We start from the raw sequence: 20,891 nt of genomic DNA on the forward strand, positions 1-20,891 counted from the left end.
GCCTTCTTGTATTTTTCCAACTTGCTATGTTTCTTGCAAAATAAATTATCTTTTTTCTTGCAACACAAACATTAGTAATTATACTTCAAGGTTTTGTGATCATCAAAATCAATCTTTAACTCAATCTTTGGGTCATCAGTCTCTCCCTTTTTGATGATGACAAAACTTGGAGTATGTGCAATATAAAATATATTGTGTTCTAGAACTAATGCATAGCTAAGTTGCATGAAGTAGAAAACATATATATTTAAAACATACTTCATGATAATGCTTTAGATTTAATCAGCTTAACACAATCAACATATTTCAATTTAAGCTGATTTGTATTCAATTCAAAACATAAAGCATTATGAGCATATAATCAGATATTTCTCCCCCTTTTTGACAACATCAAAAAGGTTGTAATATAATGAAACATTAAGCACAAAGATAAGAATACTCAAATATGTCTTTTTCTTTTTGTACTCTGATTTGCATGTCAAATTATTGCAAGAATATGAATCATATAACTCAAGGCAATAATGTTAAAAAAAATTAATGAGCATAGATCAGAGCCAATTATAATGAGAACACATCGAATGTGGTTCCAAAGATAGTTTTCAAATCAAGTGTAGGTGGAAACTTTCTTAAGTTAATTCAAGAAGTACCACAAATAATATTCAAGGAAAGCACGAATGGAAATCTAACCTCTCTTCAATAATAAGTATGAAAGCTTGTTCATTTAAGATCTTTTGCCCAATATATTAAGTATGATTGCAAAGTTCTTTTATGGTGTAAAAATATTATGGCATAAATACCAAAATATGAATTCATGCAATTTATGATATACCTTAGAGTATACATAAAGTTCAAAGCTTTGAAGGTTCTTTTAAAGCTCTTTTAAAGACTTTATTCTTTTATTCCTTAAAAAGTAAGCACAATTTGATACATAAAAATATGAATTGGCACAAAATTGAAGTTCTAAAGAGCAAGCCAATTAGGACTCATTAGTGAATTCCAAAATAGATTTTCTGAGAGATACTCAAGAAAATTCAACACATTATTCTTTCCCTTTTTCATTAAGTTAGAGGCTCTTAAGATCAACTGTTTGACTTGCAATTTGGTTCATGATTTATGCATAAGATATATTAACCAAATAACAAGCCTCAAGGTGTATCATAAAGATTTTCAGATTTAAATTTTAGATGATACATATTGGAGAGTATTAGGATCACTTTTCATTTAGTATTCTGTCTCTCTCCTTTAGTTATAGATTTATGCGATTAAGTTCCATAAGATCTCTCCTTCTGAAATTTTCTTTCTCCCCCTTAATTGATCATTCCATTTAAGAGTTTAGAATTTGAAGATAATGTTCAATAAAATTGTCAATCTCAAAAATATATTTTCCATAAGTTTCAGCTTATTTTCATAAGACTATAAGTTTGAGATAAGACAACCTTTATAGAACTCATCTCAAGGTATAAACTTATTATATAATTAAAGCAAGTCTTGCTATATAAGGAGGTTCATCAAAATCAATCCATAAAAATCAAGGTATGCATTAAATTAAAGTAACTTTAGGATAAGATACTGAATATCTAAAGCTCCCCCTCAAAAGATGCATTCCTCTTTAGTCATTCTTTTCTGTTATGGGGGAACTTAGCCACCATGCCCCACGTGACCGGCACGCGCGCCCAGAAAGACTACGGCTGCCCCTTGATCCAGCAATCCGACCCCGAGTCGGCAATCTCTCGACAACAACAGACTGTTCCTCTGAGGCACGCCGCGGCCCCCTGCTCCACTACTCCCTGCAACGGCCGTATCCGGCGCTGCCCCACGATCCCCTGTAACAGCCGTACAAAGCGGAGCTCCACTATGCCCTGCCATGGCTGTACCCAGCGCTGCCCCACGACGCCCTGTAACGGCCATGTCAGTGGCAGCCCCATCGTGCCACACGATGACGAATCCCCGGAAAAACCCCCCAGCCTGATATATATGAGGCTGGGGGGGAAGGGGGAGGGTAAGATATATCTTCCAGAGTATCATCTCACCTGCTACCTTCTCCTTCTCCTTCTCCTTCGATCTCCTCTGACTTGATCGTCGGAGGGCCCCCACTACCCCGGTGGTGGTGCGAGGCTTGCTTGCAGGTTTCACGGCGGAGGGCGGAGCGCAACCAAAGCAACTCAAAGGGAACCCCGTTCACACCGCTGTGCCAATCGTTCTCGGTTTGGACCACCAGCAACAGTTGGCGCTAGAGGAAGGGACCGGATCTCAGAGCGATCGTAATGGCACGGCGAGGTGGTCGTGGAGCTTCCAATGCTTCCGGTCGCGGGGCCTCTCGCGCCACTGGCCGGGAGGCCGCTGCATCTCCAACACGCTCTCAGCAACACTCCACCGCCCCACCGCCCATTCAGATGGTCGAAGCCGCCCAGTTCGACCAGCTAACCCAGCAGGTTCGCACCCTCGCGGAGGCGGTGCAGAATCTGCAGGGTGCGATGTCCCGGGCGCCGCAGCGGGCTCAGGAGCCGCTGCTGCCTGAGCGTTCGCCTGTCCTCCTCAACCCGCGCTCCTTTCTCTCCCATGGGGAGGAGCGCCGGCGCGAGGAGGATTCTCGAGCACGCTCCATTCTGCCGGGACCTTCCCACCGGAGCTGCGCGGGGTACGAGAGGCGGGCCCGGGCGCGTTCCCAGACCCCCCAGTCCTCGAGGAACCCGCGCTCCAGTCGGTCCCCCTCTCGCCGCTCCTTGTCTCCCACCCACCGGTCGCGCTCCCTGGACCGGCGGGTGGACGATCTCCACCGACAACTCCAGGTCCTGAAGGGCCATTCCAAAGATCCCTTCGCCGACTTAGAGATCTCCTCCCAGCCGGCGCTCGCCTCGAGGATCCTGCGGACCCCGAATCCGCCGGGGTTCAAAATGCCGGCGATCGAGCCCTATGACGGGGCGGCGGATCCACGGGATCACGTCGAGAGTTTCAGGACCCTTATGCTCCTCCACGGAGCATCAGATCCCCTTCTCTGCAAGGCTTTCCCGGCAACCCTCCGTGGCCCGGCGAGGGCATGGTTCGCCGGGCTGGAGGCTGACTCAATCCGGTCCTTCGACCAGTTCACTCGCCTCTTCATCACTCATTTCGCCGTCAGTAGCCGGCGGCGACTGGTCTCCGACTTCCTCTTTGATGTCCGGCAAAACGAGGGAGAAAGCCTGCGGGATTATCTTACCCGCTTCAACAGGGCTACGCTGGAGGTCCGGAACCTGAGTCAGGAGGTAGCTCTTTCAGCCCTGAAGCGTGGCTTCCGGAAGGGCAGACTCACCTTCTCCCTGGACAAACGCCTGCCGCGGAGCTTCCCAGAGCTGTTGTCCCGGGCGAATCAGTATGCGGACGCCGAGGAGGCGGCCGCCCACCGGAGCAAGGAGGCCGCCGAGATCCCTCAAAAGCTTGGGAAGAGAAGGCGGAACGAGGCACGCCAGAGGAGGAGCCCGACGCCTCAGCATCGGCGCAGAAGCCCGTCGCCGGCGAAGAACCACGGCGCCCCACGCCCTCGTTCTCCGCCCCGACGTTTTCACCGGTACACCCCTCTCCTAACCCCCCGGGCTCAGATCCTTATGGAGATCAAGGGGCGGGAGGACCTCCCGGCCCCGAGACAGATGCGGAGGATCCCTGGGAAGAGGCCCTCCCGGGCGTACTGTGAGTACCACCGAGACCACGGCCACGACACGGAGGACTGCTTCCAGCTTCGGGACGAGATCGAGGCTCTCATCCGCCGGGGGCGTCTCGGTCGATATGTGAGCGACCGACGTCCCCCAGCAGACCCGCGTCCAGCCGACCCGGCCCCTCCGGAGCCTCGGGAGCAGAATCGACCCGTTGCGGGCGTGATCCACACTATCACTGGGGGCTGCCCCCGGCCCGTGAGGAACTCAGGGGGCTCGACGGAAGCGTCAGGGGCGGCCGTCGCAAAGAGGCAGAGGGTCGGCAATGTAATCACCTTTTGTGATGAGGATGTAAAGGGGGTTCAGACCCCCCACGATGACGCCATGGTGATCTCCCTCACTATGGCAAACTATGATGTAAGGCGTGTTCTTGTGGATAGTGGAAGCTCAGCTGATATCTTGTTTTACGAGGCCTTCCAAAAGATGGGCTTGTCCAGACAATTGTTGCACAAAATATCCACCCCCCTCATAGGATTTACCGGTGACGCTGTCCCGGCGGAAGGTGTCGTTGAGCTGCCTGTGACTGCGGGCGTCGCACCCGCAGAAGCCACGGTGCGACTCGGGTTCTTGGTCGTCCGTGTTCCCTCAGCCTACAACGCTATCCTCGGACGACCCGGACTGAACGCCCTTCGCGCGGTAGTCTCTACGTACCACTTGCTCATGCGGTTCCCCACGGCGGTCGGGATCGGGGAGGTCCGAGGCGACCAACCGACCGCACGGCAATGTTTCCTAGCGACCCTCAAAGGGAAGAAGCCCGCAGAAGCCCTAAGCGTCGAGTCCCTTGATGCCAGAGACGAGGTGGCCTTGCGGCAGGGGGAGCCGGCCGAGGGTGTGGTCGAAGTTCCCCTCGAGGAAGGCCGCCGGGACCGGGTGGTCCGGGTCGGCGCCAATCTCGACCTGGGAGCTCGGGCCCGGTTGGTGGAATTCCTCCGAGCCAATGCTGATGTATTTGCCTGGTCGGCGGCCGATGTACCTGGGATCGACCCGGAGGTCATTTCTCACGCCCTCAATGTCGACCCGACCCACCGGCCAGTGAAGCAGAAGAAGAGGCACTGTGCCCCGGATCGGATCCGGGTGGTCGACCAGGAGGTAGACAAACTCTTGGAGGCAGGATTCATAAGGGAGGTGAGTTACCCCGAGTGGCTGGCAAATGTTGTACTTGTCCGGAAGGCGAGCGAGAAGTGGAGGATGTGCGTCGACTATACCGACCTGAACAAGGCGTGCCCTAAGGATAGCTTCCCGCTTCCGCGGATAGACCAACTGGTCGACGCGACTTCCGGATATCAGCTGCTGTCTTTCATGGACGCCTTCTCCGGTTACAACCAGATAATGATGGCCCCACAGGACGAGGAGAAAACTGCCTTTATAACGGACCGGGGGCTGTACTGCTACAAGGTAATGCCCTTCGGTCTGAAGAACGTTGGCGCCACGTACCAGCGCCTCGTCAACAAAATCTTCAAAGAGCAAATCGGCCGGAACATGGAGGTATACGTGGACGATATGCTGGTGAAGAGCCACCAGGCAGACCAGCACATCGTGGATCTGGAGGAGACTTTCACCACCTTACGGAAGTTTCGCATGAAACTGAACCCAGCGAAGTGCGCCTTTGGCGCTTCGGCCGGGAGGTTCCTTGGTTTCATTGTCAACCAACGGGGTATCGAAGCCAACCCGGACAAAATCAAGGCCATCCAAGGACACTCCGGGCGGCGTGTATCCCACGGCACACGTATCTCCGCACGCGCCCAGGCCGCATCCGCCTCGAAGAACGCGCGTATCGCGGCCGCTTAACTGGCACTCCTCGCAAGCAGCAACTGGCCGATCCGATTTCCCAGGTAACGCCTCAATTAGCATTTAATAGCCTTCTGGTGTTCCCCAGGCGACGCGTCGAGAGGAGGAGAAATACGATCGCAGCTGGCCACGGAGAAACCCCGTCGAGCGGCAAGTGATAGGCGCGCGACCAACGAGCGGAATTCTCCGAGGCTCGGCCCTCGAATGCCAGGCTAACCCGATGATCATCCCGGGAGCAGACTAGCCTGAAGCCCCGACCGGTCGCCTCGGCTTGCGCCAGCCTTGGCCGACCAACGAGCGGAATTCCCCGAGGCTCGGCCCTCGGATGCCAGGCTAACCCGATGATCATCCCGGGAGCAGACTAGCCTGAAGCCCCGACCGGTCGCCTCGGCTTGCGCCAGCCTTGGCCGACCAACGAGCGGAATTCTCCGAGGCTTGGCCCTCGGATGCCAGGCTAACCCGATGATCATCCCGGGAGCAGACTAGCCTGAAGCCCCGACCGGTCGCCTCGGCTTGCGCCAGCCTTGGCCGACCAACGAGCGGAATTTCCCGAGGCTCGGCCCTCGGATGCCAGGCTAACCCAATGATCATCCCGGGAGCAGACTAGCCTGAAGCCCCGACCAGTCGCCTCGGCTTGCGCCAGCCTTGGCCGACCAACGAGCGGAATTCCCCGAGGCTCGGCCCTCGGATGCCAGGCTAATCCGATGATCATCCCGGGAGCAGACTAGCCTGAAGCCCCGACCGGTCGCCTCGGCTTGCGCCAGCCTTGGCCGACCAACGAGCGGAATTCCCCGAGGCTCGGCCCTCGGATGCCAGGCTAACCCGATGATCATCCCGGGAGCAGACTAGCCTGAAGCCCCGACCGGTCGCCTCGGCTTGCGCCAGCCTTGGCCGACCAACGAGCGGAATTCCCCGAGGCTCAGTCCTCGGATGCCAGGCTAACCCGATGATCATCCCGGGAGCAGACTAGCCTGAAGCCCCGACCGGTCGCCTCGGCTTGCGCCAGCCTTGGCCGACCAATGAGCGGAATTTCCTGAGGCCTAACCCTCGGATGCCTGGCCTAGCGCCGGAAGAATTTCCTGAGGCCTAACCCTCGGATGCCTGGCCTAGCGCCGGAGGAATTTTCTGAGGCCTAACCCTCGGATGCCTGGCCTAGCGCCGGAAGAATTTCCTGAGGCCTAACCCTCGGATGCCTGGCCTAGCGCCGGAGGAATTTCCTGAGGCCTAACCCTCGGATGCCTGGCCTAGCGCCGGAAGAATTTCCTGAGGCCTAACCCTCGGATGCCTGGCCTAGCGCCGGAGGAATTTCCTGAGGCCTAACCCTCGGATGCCTGGCCTAGCGCCGGAAGAATTTCCTGAGGCCTAACCCTCGGATGCCTGGCCTAGCGCCGGAAGAATTTCCTGAGGCCTAACCCTCGGATGCCTGGCCTAGCGCCGGAAGAATTTTCTGAGGCCTAACCCTCGAATGCCTGGCCTAGCGCCGGAAGAATTTCCTGAGGCCTAACCCTCGGATGCCTGGCCTAGCGCCGGAAGAATTTCCTGAGGCCTAACCCTCGGATGCCTGGCCTAGCGCCGGAAGAATTTCCTGAGGCCTAACCCTCGGATGCCTGGCCTAGCGCCGGAAGAATTTCCTGAGGCCTAACCCTCGGATGCCTGGCCTAGTGCCGGAGGAACTTCAAGAGTCAGGAGTCGGCGAGACGCTACCAAGAGTTAAAAAGAGGAAGGACGAAAGTGAAATGAGGAAACACTTTGTTTGCATTAACTTTCGTTGCATCAGTGCCGAGACCCATACAACATGGCAAAACGCCAACATACAAAGAAAAGAACAAAGAAAAAGTACAGAGGGTCAGCTTGGAGGAACCCCCGGATCGGAAACGGCGAGCACGTCCGCGAAGGGTAGGGAGACGGTTGGAGAACCGGCAGGCAATGGCATCGGAGGGGAGTCGAGGAGGGAGACCCCACTCAGGTCAATTCCGGGGTATTTAGTGGACACCCTTGCCAGGCCTTCATCGAAGCCTAAGGCAAAGGAGTCGGACCCCGCATCCGACATGTCACGGATGAACTCGGCGGACTGACGATAGGCCTGTACCGCCTGACGTCCGATTTCTGCGCTCTTCTCGGCCAGCGCCGCCTCCGCTCGCTCCGTAATCTGAGCTTTCGCTTCCATGACCTTCGCCACAATCCGCTCGTCCGCCTCGGAGGAGACCCTCAGCAGATCGGCTACCGAAGGATCGTTCTCGCCCTAAAGGCGAATCGACGCCATTAAGGAAGGATGTCCGCCGAAATCCGCAGACCGCCAGATCAGCGACAACTGCCATACGCCATGAAGAAGGCGGGAAGCTCGGAGCGCGCGCGCCTTTCCGAGGGATGGCGGCAATCTCGAAGCATCACTCCCTTCACCCGTTCCCCTCCTGGTTCCAGGCTCGGGAGTGGGGGGCTACTGTTACGGGGGAACTTAGCCACCATGCCCCACGTGACCGGCACGCGCGCCCAGAAAGACTACGGCTGCCCCTTGATCCAGCAATCCGACCCCGAGTCGGCAATCTCTCGACAACAACAGACTGTTCCTCTGAGGCACGCCGCGGCCCCCTGCTCCACTACTCCCTGCAACGGCCGTATCCGGCGCTGCCCCACGATCCCCTGTAACAGCCGTACAAAGCGGAGCTCCACTATGCCCTGCCATGGCTGTACCCAGCGCTGCCCCACGACGCCCTGTAACGGCCATGTCAGTGGCAGCCCCATCGTGCCACACGATGACGAATTCCCGGAAAAACCCCCCAGCCTGATATATATGAGGCTGGGGGGGAAGGGGGAGGGTAAGATATATCTTTCAGAGTATCATCTCACCTGCTACCTTCTCCTTCTCCTTCTCCTTCGATCTCCTCTGACTTGATCGTCGGAGGGCCCCCACTACCCCGGTGGTGGTGCGAGGCTTGCTTGCAGGTTTCACGGCGGAGGGCGGAGCGCAACCAAAGCAACTCAAAGGGAACCCCGTTCACACCGCTGTGCCAATCGTTCTCGGTTTGGACCACCAGCAACATTTTCTTTTGTTGAATTTCAGATTTTAATGACAAGCGTGAATAAAACTGAAATTCTATGATATCGAGAATGTAGAGTAATCTAGAACTATTCAAAATTTATAGCAATCACTCTTTTTAATCTTTCAAGAACAAGTTATGCTTCCTCTTAATCTTTGAGAAAATGTACTGAAATATTAATCAGAAAATGATTCATTTGAAGCTCAAATTCTTTCAAAAGCACTTACATTTTCTTTCTTTTAAGAGTCATTTGAGTGAGCTGAAATATTTCTAGACTTAAGATCATTCACTCTTTTAATAATATATATATATATATAGTTATAGATCTCAATTTCTTAATCATAGTTTTTCAGCAATGTATACATGAAGCCCAATAAATTTTTTAATATCAAAATGAAATCATATATTTAAAAAAATATTTGTTTGCAATCAAGATCATCGAAAGACACATCATTTGGACCAATATTAGTGCACTTTAAAGATAAGAAATGATATGTTTTAGATGCGTATCGGGGCAAGCAATCAAGGCATTATATTGGGTACACTTTATAATGATATGTTTCAGATCTTTAGTACACTTTAAAGATCATCGAATTATTCTATTTTTCTTAAGTTAAGATTTTATTTAGAAATCATATTGAGTTTAAGCTTTTATACAAAATCAAATTCTGAATTTCATAAAGATTTTTAATAGAGGCTTTCAAAGTCATAATTTGAGATATGTATCTTTCACATTGTAGCTCATCTTAAATTATTACGATTGAAAACACATATTTCAAACATATAAGAGCATATTCAGAATATTTGTATTTATGTTGAGTTTTGGTATGAATTAGAACATTATATACCAAAGTTAAGCAAGTTGAAGGATAAAACAAACTCAATTCATTTTGCCTAAATAGAGATATCCTTCTCTTCTTCTTTTTACAAATTTATTCACCTTTCAGATTTTAACAATGATTGTGAACGACAAATCTGAAATTTCTTTTCAATAATACCAAAAAAAAATTTTATGTAGTATTCCAAACATTCAATCAAATTATCCAAGCATGAAGCATTACAAAATATTGAGAACCCATAATTCAATACATCATGCCACATGCAAAATATATTATGTGTTAAGTCATGCATTAAAATAATAAGAACAAGCATGTCAAGGATCAAAACCAATTCTTTTCAAATAAACTCCCCCTATTTAAATATAATCTTGCATTGATGTCATCCTTAAATTGTGTTTTCAAGTGATTTAAAAAAAATGACTTGATTCTTCTTATATACTTTCATTAACTTTGTCTTTCATTTTTACTTTCTTATGCTCTATACTCTATTTGCTCCCTATCCGGTGGAGTTGGGAAGGGGCACGAGGTACTACCACTAGCCTCCCTCTTGTGCCGTCCCTAATATGCCCTACACCGAATAGTTGGGTCAAATAGTGCCGGGTACTACCACTAGCCTCCCCATTGGCACCATCCCTATGATGAGCAATATAGAAAGGTTAAAATGTTCACTTCAAACTCTTCCTGTTTAAGTGTAATTAATTATGGATTTTATCCCTTCCAAATGTGCCGAATATATTATGCTTGTTTTGCTTTTCCTTAAGATTGGAGTACTTGCCTTTGCTTAGATTTTTCATCTCTTGAATAATATCCATTTTCTTTTCTTTATCTCTCTCTCTTTTTGTTATTCTCAAGTAATTTACATGAAAGAGCAGAATAAAGAAATAATCTTATGTATCATATAGATGTATATCATGCAAACAACATTTTTATTGTGCTCAAGGATTCATAACTTCTCACAAGTTATTTTAAATCAAAATTTTATGCATATACTTGTGTATTTCATGGTTATGATATAGGCAAAGAAATATTTTAGTTTGAGCAAACCATGAAACAATTTCTAAAAGCATAAGTCAATTAATGCATATATAGACATGATATCTAGAAATTAATATTTAAAGATTTTAATCATGCCACAATAAGATTTAAGTTATTGACTTTGCTTAGCTAATTTATGAGAGAGGTCTCTAAAATTACCGATTCATTCTGCATTCTTCAAGTCAGATACCTACTAGATTTCTTATGTATGAACTTTTGGCTGAAGAAGGTCCTCTCTCTTGTTTGCAGGTGAATGTTTATTGTATCTTACATGGAGATATCCTTCAAGTTGAAATCTCTCATTTTCTTGCTCAAGGATCCTGCATTATTAACAAAAATCTTTTCTTTCTTGAAGGAAAGTCATTAGTTTCTTCAAGATACAAAACATTCATATAGCATATTTCTTAACTAGGTGACTCAATCGTAAGATATGACAACAATTGAATGTTGAGTCATTTTACTCAAGAGATTTCCAAATATAAGCAAACACATGTCACTTGAACTTAAGAGATAGTTTCATTAACCAAGAAGGTTCAAAGACAAGCATGTGAAGCAATAGGAAGATTTATCAAGGTCAAATCAATTTTTTATTTTCAGAATCAATTGAGCTTAGATTCTATTTGCTTAAGATAATTATTAATAAAACATGTTAGCTAAGTTTTAATCAACTTTATCTTAAACAGTTGTTTCTATCAAAATTCTGATTATGATTTATTTGTTATCAATAAAATATGATTCATTAAAGTTAGATTGAAGTCTTGCACAAGGTCACATAATGAGCATACAATCTGGTCTACTAGCTGCATGATAAAATAATTATTCTATCATGCTTCAATACAGCTTTAAAACAATAGATCTACTTTGCTCATCCTTTTCAAATTCTACAAGATGAGGTCATAGACATACCTTCTTCATGCCAATCTTCTATAAGAGTTTTCTTGTGGACTAACTTTGGTCAATGAAGATCCCCTTTCTTGTTTGTCTTAATTTGAAGTTTGAGAGAAGATGTTAATTCATTCATCATACATATTTCAAACTCACCTTACATGAGCTAAGTAAAATCTTCATATAACTCTTCATTAGTAGAACCAAAAATGATGTCATCAATGCATACTTTGAGCAAATAAGATATCACAAATTCTTCTTTTTGATGTATAGATTTATCACTATTACTTTCTATCAAAAAGGTTACTTAAGCTTTTATATCATGCTTTTGATGCTTGTTTCAAATTATATATTGCTTTAACATATTTGTAATGAGTGTTTTCAAATATGGTGGTTATTTAACATAGATCTCCTTTTTAATGAAATAACCACATAGGAGTGCATTCTACACATTCATTTGACAGAATATAAAGCTCATGAAGCAAGCAAATGATAATGGTGATCTTTACTTCTAATCATGCAAGGATTTCATCAAGATCTAATTCATCTTTTCTTGATTGAATCTTTTAGTAGTCACCAATTTTTCTTCATTAAGTGCATTTCTGAAAACTCAATTTGGTTCTAATTATTGACAAGTTTTCCAATTTTATCGGCAAGATTTCAAATTCTCTCTCTTTTAAAAAATGATTTAGTTTAACTTGACCAATTATAATCTTGCTCATTCTTCTTAAGGTGTTTTAGTTTTAGATTGTTATATGCAAGCAAAAAGATTAACATATACACATATAATCTGATTTTAGTGACTTGATGAAAGATCATTAGTCTCATAAAGAATAAAATGAATTGATATTTCTACAACTAGGATCTTTTCATTGAATATTCTATATGCATTGCTTGATGAATGATATCCAAAGATAGAAGTATCTTTATCAGATTTGGCATTATTTTCAAAAGAACATATCAAGCATAACGTGTATGACTGAAAAATATGAAAGATATGCAATGGTTCATTTTCCATTTTTCAGAAGATCAAAAGGAGTTTTCATCAAAAACTAGATCTAATAGAAATCATATGTATGACAAGCAGTGATGATAGCTTTTAAAAATTATTTAAGTAGATGACTATCATACACAATTGTCTTTTTCATTTCTTCAAGAATTCTATTAATCCTATTTTACTTAAGGTGTCCTTGGTGCTGAAATAATTAATTTCTGTATAAACTTTATCAGGATTTTGGTTTTCAACACTGTGCTATGATACCTTCACAGTTTGGAAACCTTTATCATTTGAAACACTTTTACAAGATTTAGCAAATACAAAAAATATTTCAATTTTATTTGCCAAGAACAAATCCAATGTAAGCTTTTGAAAACTTAGTGATGGAAACAACATCTTTAGATTTAGAAATTGATTCTTGTTTGTTTCCTTAGTTAACATGCATAGCAAACTTTGACCTTTCAGAAGATAATCTAAGGCAATGGCAAGGTCTTTTGAGATTAAGTACATACTAGCATGAGCTGATTTTATATGCCAAAGATGGTTTTTTTAATCTTGGTATTCATAGTGCATATATTCAAAAGCATACCAAGTACACATTATCATATCTATGATCAATAAACAATAATGCCATGGATAAAAACTCTCAATCAAGCATATAGAGAATTCATAGAGTTATTCTTAATAAATTGATTAATCACTTAGCAACTTATCCAATAGTGAGTAAAGCATACAATAAAATGAAGTGATTTGATTATATTTCCAAAAGTATTTTTTATATCACAAAATTGATCAATACTTGCAATTCAAATTTTAATCAAATACTAAAGCAAAAATAATGATGAGATGCAAGGATTACTGATTTCATTATTATTATTTTTTATTTAAAATTACTTTTCATAAGTATATTTTAAGTTTTATTTTTGACGTGTGTCTAGAGCACCCATTTGTATGAAAGTTCTATTTGTTCCATGGGTATCTTGGCACACCTATGTCTACATCCTCATAATTTCATTTTGGGTACCCAAGCTTGCTTGGGTCCTTGAGAGTTAGGACACATGGTTCCTTATGGAACCCAAATCTGTTTAATAGTAATAACTTTTTCATTTGATTTAATTGTACTAGAACTATAGGTAAGGTTGTTATGTCCATTCTTTTGATATTTGAAATACGTTATCCTTTTTGATAATTTGCTTGACAAATTTAAAACCTTTTTTTTTTGGGATTCATTGCTAAGTGAAGGAGTTAAGCCAAATTTTGATTTATCAAAATCAGCATGTTGGCTTTCAAACATCATTTTTAATCTTTCTGAACTTATAGTGAACTTGTTAATAAGAGATTTCAGTTGGTCAACTTCTTCACTCAAGTTTTGGTTTGTTTTGATTAAGCTATGATTTTTCTGAATCAATTCTTCTGAATTTAACCTTAAGCTTTTATTTTCAGAATTTAGTTTGTCTTGTATTTCAGCAATAGAATTTCTTTCTTTTGAAATTTGCAAATTTAGCTTTTTAAGATTTTTATTTTTCATAGCTAATTTTCTACATTCACCATACAAATCATGAAAAGCATTTAAAAGTTCATCAAAAGAAAATTCTTCTTGAAAATTATTTGATGTAAAAGTAGATTCAGATTTTACCTTATCTTCTTGTGCCATAAAGCAAAAGTTAGTTACCTCTTGTAGTTCTTTGGAGCTAATATCATCATTGTTGCTCCTAGCTTTCATTTCCTTACTTGACTCTTCCTTGGTCAAAACTTTCTTCCTTTTTATCTCTTTCTTTCTTTCTTCTTGCTTCCTCTTCTTCTTTGTCTTTAGGAAGCTTTTGAATTTTTTTGTTGTTCTTTCTTCCTCGAGTCGACTCGGGTTTACTTGGAGTCGACTCGACTGACTTGAGAGTCGACTCGAGATCTTCGGAAGACGTCTCGTTCTCAGAGGCCTAAAAGATGATTCTCTGTCTTTTGAACTGTTCTGCCTCGGAGTCGACTCGGGCCTTGTCGGAGTCGACTCGGTTAACTTAAGGGTCGACTCTGAAATACTTGGAGTCGACTCGTTCACAGGATCTCCAAAACTAAGTCTCTGTTTTTCTCTAGGAGTCGACTCGGACAACTTGGGAGTCGACTCGGCTGAGGTGGGAGATTCAACACCTTTTTCTGCAGTCTCATTGTTAGTATGTAATTGAAGCACATGTGAGCTAATCTGAGATTTATCATAAATATTTTCTAAAGTATCCCAGATCTCCTTAGCAGATAAGCATGCAGAAATTTCATTAAACTTCGTTTCATGAATAGCACAATATAATATGTTCATAGCATTAGCATTCAATTGTGCTAAGTCCTTTTCATTAATAGTTTGAGAGAGTGTGTGAAGGTCATTTATTATGATTTTCCATAAATAATAGTTTTGTGATTGAATAAAAATGCGCATGCGTGCTTTCCAATATGTGTAATTTATGCCATTAAACAGTGGAGGTCTATCAATTAACTGTCTCTCTCCTAGAAAACTATCTATTTGAGTTGTCATGATCTTTGGCTCTTGATCGTGAGATCAACAATTAATCTTGAGTACCTGCTCTGATACCACTTGTTGCCCAAGATGACAACCCAAGAGGGGGGTGAATTGGGTTTTCTAAAAATTATGTTTTCTAATTTTTTACTTTAAATTGAATGTAGCGGAATGATAAGATGTTACTTACTTAAGCTCTAGGTAATTATAAGTAATGCAGTGACAAACTAAGCTAGAGCAATTATACTATGGCTTTAGAACGCAATTGATCCTAAATTAACTTATAGTTGTATGATCAATTTAATCTATGTAAATTGTAAGAATAGAGTGAAAGCTAAGAAAGTTCTAAACAATCTCTTATACTCAATTAGGAAATAAAGCTAGAGATATTACACAGTCAAGTATGTATGTAAGGTATGAAATGCAAGAAATAAGGCATCACAAACACAAAGATATATAGTGGTTCGGTGCACCCCAGCACCTACATCCACTCCCCAAGACCTCTTGGGAATTTCACTATAATCCCTCAGATTACAGTCGGTTGTTTTACAAGCTCACAACCCAACTTGTTGTTTTGCAAGATCACAATGAACTCGGTCGGTTTTCACAGGCTCACCGACTAGAACCAACCGATTGTTTTCACGGGCTCACAATCCAACCCAGTTGGTTTTCCCAAAGGCTCACCAACCACAACCTTACAACGATTTTTTTCGGGTTCACAATCAACCCAGTTGGTTTTCCCAAAGGCTCACCAACCACAACCTTTCAACGTTGGTTTTTCCCTTTGGCTCACCAACAAACCTTAACCCCTTAATTCAATCCCTTGATTGAATCAAGTTACAAGATATTTAGAGCAAGAGTTTAAATCAAGTACAAGCTTCTCAAATAAGCGAATATAGCAAATATAAACAAGTAAAGTAAAGAGAAGAAGCCCTCAAACAAATTTGTAGATGGAGGAACTCGGCTTCTTCTTTACTTGACCCTCTTCTGATTTTGCACGAAGTAGAGGATCACCGAGGCAGCACACGGATGGAGAGGAAGCTTTGGGATTCACTTGGATGCTCTTCTTCTCTCTATTTTACTTTGAATGGCCCTTTTGTGCTTATGGGAGATTTTCCGTGTAATCTCTTTGAAATCTTTTTCCTAAATGTTCTCTCCCACTTCCATACCTTCTCCCCTAGCTCTCCTCTTGATTTTATAGCTTTAGAGGGAGTGCCAACAAAAATCTAGCCGTTAGAGACAAAAATAGAGCCGTTGGAACCAAGAAAAAACTAGCCGTTATGCCTCCCAGCGTGCTGGAGTCGACTCGGCTGAAGTAGGAGTCGACTCGGCTGAAACAGGAGTCACTTGTGAATAGTAGTCTGTCGGCACTGTAGCTGGGAGTCGGCTCCGCACTGTAGCACTGAAGTTGGAGTCGACTCGAGATCACTGTAGCGCTGAAAATCAACTTTCTGTTTTTTTGTTTGTTCTCAGTCGGAGTCGACTCGTAGAGTATCGGAGTCGACTCAAGCACTGTTTCTTGAAACTCTAGAGTGCCAGAGTCGACTCTAAACTTTCCGGAGTCGACTCGAGGACTATTCTTTTGAATCTTTCTTTGAATTTGCTCCTTCAACTTGAATCCTTTGAACTTGAAACTTGGGCCAATGAAGTGAAGCTTTCTTCCAACTTTTTTTGAGAGCTTTTGAGGCCTTCTTGTATTTTTCCAACTTGCTATGTTCCTTGCAAAATAAATTATCTTTCTTCTTGCAACACAAACATTAGTAATTATACTTCAAGGTTTTGTGATCATCAAAATCAATCTTTAACTCAATCTTTGGGTCATCAATGTATATTCATAAGGACATTTTTGAAATCCTTCCTTCAAAAAATAAGTTTCTATACGATTACACCAAGCCCATGGAGCTTGTTTTAGTCCATATATAGCCTTTTTTAATTTATACACCTTATGCTCATTTCCAAATTTAGCATAACCAGGAGGTTGATCAATAAATACCTGTTCTTCCAAGTCTCCATATAAGAATGCTAATTTCACATCCAACTGGAAGATAGGCCATGAGTTTTGAGCTGCCAATGCAATCATCAATCTGATTGTGTCATGCCTTGCAACCGGAGTAAAGACTTCTTTGTAATCAACACCAAACTCTTGCTTATAGCCCTAAGCCACTAAACGTGCCTTGTACTTGTACTTTCAGTTTTGTCTTGTAAACCCATTTTACACCAATTATTTTGTACCCTTTTGGAAGATCAGATAGCACCCGAGTATCATTTCTTTCGATGGCTGCAATTTCAGCATCCATAGCCTTCTCCCGTTTTGATTCTTTGACAGCACTTTCGAAAATTGTAGGGTCACAGTCTGAAAATAAAGCAAAGTGAGTGAGTGGATCTTCAGATCGATCGAATCCGATTACCTCATAGTCCGACATCCATGCTGGCCTCCTTCAAACATGATGGGAACGTGAACCAGCTCCTGCTTCAACCTGTTCGTCAAATTCTGATGTTGTTGGTGTAATTTTACAAGAGCAGCAGCTGCTGGAACAAGCTGTTGTTGGGGCTATTTTGCTTTCTCATCATTTTCTCCATCAAAACTTGTTGGAATTTGTTCTCCAACAGCATTTTTGTTCCACGGCCAGGTTTGATCTTCATCAAAAACATTTCGACTGATAAGAATTTTCTTGGTGCTAGGATTGTAAAGCTTATAAGCTTTTGATTGATCATTAACACCAAGAAAAATGCATTTCTCTCCAAAGCTTATAAGCTTTTGATTGATCATTAACACCAAGAAAAATGCATTTCTCTCCCTTGTCATCTAGCTTTTTTTTCTCTTCTAATCTGGAATATGGGCATATGCAACACACCCAAAAATTCCGAAATGATCTGCCGTTGGTCTTCGTTCGCTCTATGCTTCCCCTAGTGTCATGTTTTGAACAACAAGTGTGGGACTTCTATTCAAAATATGAATGCTCCAATTAACTGCTTCGGGCCAGAAATTCTTCGAAATACCACTTTTTGTCAAAAGGCTCCGCACTATATTTAGAATAGTGCGATTCTTTCTCTCGCAAACACCATTTTGTTGGAGCATATAAGCTAATGTAAGTTGCCTCTTGATTCCGTAGGTCTCACAAAAATTTGCAAATTCATGTGAGTTATATTCTCCACCACGATCCGTGCAAAAAACTTTTATTGGGTTGCCAATCTCTTTCTCAACAAGCGCTTTAATGCTTTTAAAAGCTACAAAGGCTTCAGATTTTTTCTGCAAAAAATAGATCCAGATTTCCGACTATAATCATCAATGAAGGTAATTTTGTATCTTTTACCTCCATTAGAATATGGAGTTATTGGCCCGCAAATGTTGGAATGAACAAGCTCCAATGCCCTCTTCGCTCCCCATGATTTTTCTTGTGGAAATTGATTACGGTGTTGTTTGCTAATAGCACATTCTTCGCAAACTTGAGAAGGAGCTGTAATTTGAGGAAGACCTGTCACCATATTCTTCTGTTGTAGAGTCTTTAATCCACCAAAAGTAAGATGCTGTAGCAAAATTGCCATAGCCATGCCGCCTCCTTCAATCTTGCAGAGAAGCATGAATAAATAGTATTGTGGAGATACAATGGAAACATTCGGTTGGCTGTTACGTTGACTTGAGCAACTAAGCCCAATTTTTCATCTTCAATTCTGCAGACTCGTCTTTGATAGAGATTCCATATCCCTTTTCTTGAAACTGACTAACACTGAGTAAATTTGTTGTCAAATCTGGAACAAAGAGAATATTAGAGATAGTTTGTACATAATTTCTCTTGGTTTGAATTGCTACCTTTTCTTTTACCATAACAGAGACTTTAGAATCGCCACCAAACTTCACAAAATCGTGAAAAGATTCATCCAGATCAGAAAATGCAGACTTTTCTCCACACATATGGTTTCTGCAGCCCGTGTCTAAGTACCACAAATTCTTGTGGGTTTCCTCCTTCACATGACAAGCCATCAATAAAGACACTTCTTTTTCCTTTCTGCAAAATTAGATTTTTCCCCACCATCTCTATTTAAATTAGTTCAACATTCTGATTTGTAATGGCCATACCTGTGACACCTGAAGCATTCAACTTTTGATTTGTCTGCTGACTTTGGCTTAAAAGAAGTTGAATGATTGTTGTCATGCCCTCTTCCTCTTCTTTGAGAATTAAAAAATTGATTATCTTCAAATTTCTGATGTGAGTATCTACCATCATTGTTGTCTTTGCCCCTTCCTCTTCCTTGACCTCCTCTTTTTGATGCCAAAAAATGATTATTAGATGAGGCTTGTAATGCTTGCTCCTCCTTGTCTTGCCGATTCATTTTCTACTCATGAACCAGCAAGGAACTCTATAATTCATCAATGGAAAGTTTGTCGGTATATTCCTCAATCGAACAAACAACATAATTGAATTTTGTCGTCATCGAATGAAGAATCTTCTCAATGATAGTGATATCTTCCAGCTTTTCGCCATGAATCCGCTTCTTATTGACAATTGTCATTGTTCTGGAGATATAATACGAAACAGACTCTCCTGATTTCATTCGGAGTGTTTCGAACTCCGAACAAAGTGCTTGAAGCTGCTGCCTCTTCGCCCTTGCTGATCCCTAGTACTTCTTCTTCATGGAATCCCAAATCTGCTTGAAGGTGTCCTTGCAAAGAATGGTTTCTAAGTTTGAGCGATCAATAGCTTGGAAGAGATAATTCTTTGCCTTGAGATCCTTCAACCGCTGCCCTTCAAGATCAGTTCTTTGCTGGTCCGTTAGCACCGTGCCTGCTGCTGGTTCGGCTACTCCAACTTCAACGATCTGCCAATGCTTTTTAAATCTCAAGAAATTCTCCATTAGCATGCTCCAATGATCATAGTGACCGTCAAAGCATGGAATTGCAGGTTGCACAAAATTTTTAGAGGCCATCATTCACTCTGCTGCTGCAAAAAGGAAGACAGATGAAATAGAAATAAAGCTACTGCTATACCACTCTCTATCTCACGAACTCTCTTTCCTTTACTGACTCTCTCTCTTTTGGCTTTCTTAGCAACACTTTTATTTTAACCCGCTATTCTCACCAACCAGGCTCTGATACCACTGTTACAAATAAAAAAAGATAAAAGACTTTCACATAATAAAACTAAATGACAAAAGAAGGCAGGAGGAAGTACTTTTCTGCATTGTTTTATTCATCAAACAAACAGCCTTTACAGAGGCTAATACACAGCAGATAATAGCATGAAAATAGGCACTACTCAACATGTAAAAACAAACTCCTACAGACTAGGTAAACATAAACCATGTTCTTCAGAAACCAAAAACAAAATAACTAAAGATTCTAAAGAATAGGACAACACGGACTACTAGGACAACACAGAACATGCAGATCACTAATTTATTCAACACTTTTCATTATAGGGTTGTTATATGACAACATGAAATCGAGATAAATAAATGGACTATAGAGGGACCTATCATCAAGTTGATTTGATATGTTTATATAGTGACCGCATGATCAAAGAGAGGAGAATAAGAATTTTAGTTTTGGGGAGAGAGGTATCTTGAGAAGATGGGTATGAAAATATGGAGGGTGGGAGATGTGAAGCCCGATTTCAATCATTTATTGAAAAAAAAATATTATTTAATTTCTAATTTGTACCAATATAAGTAACTATATACATGCAATATATGTTAGAGGGAAGATATAAGAGAAAGTGATAGAGTTCAACTACTTTAAGAGTTGAAACAAATAGTTCAATTTTTATTTAGTCAAATTAGAAAAAGAGAAGGAGACCAATCTCTTTACAAGTTTTATAAATGAGTACGATTTGATTAAAAAAAAAAAAAATGGTTTTTAAGATAAATAGAGGTATTCTTGGTATAAAAAGTGATATACATAATCATCAAAAGGAGATATTCCTTAATTTCAAAACTATTATTTTTATATATAGTATGGATAATAATTGCTTATAAGCCTCCTCTTTTCTAAAATTTTATACAGCGACAACATAATGGTTTATATTAAAAAAGAACACATGCACTTGTAATCTTTATATTCAAAATGTCTACACAAAAATCAGATATAGATCTCTAAGAGTGCTTTTAACTATATTACAGGTTTCT

This window comes from Phoenix dactylifera, unplaced genomic scaffold (assembly GCF_009389715.1).
Source record: "Phoenix dactylifera cultivar Barhee BC4 unplaced genomic scaffold, palm_55x_up_171113_PBpolish2nd_filt_p 000076F, whole genome shotgun sequence".
Classification (NCBI taxonomy): Eukaryota; Viridiplantae; Streptophyta; class Magnoliopsida; order Arecales; family Arecaceae; genus Phoenix; species Phoenix dactylifera.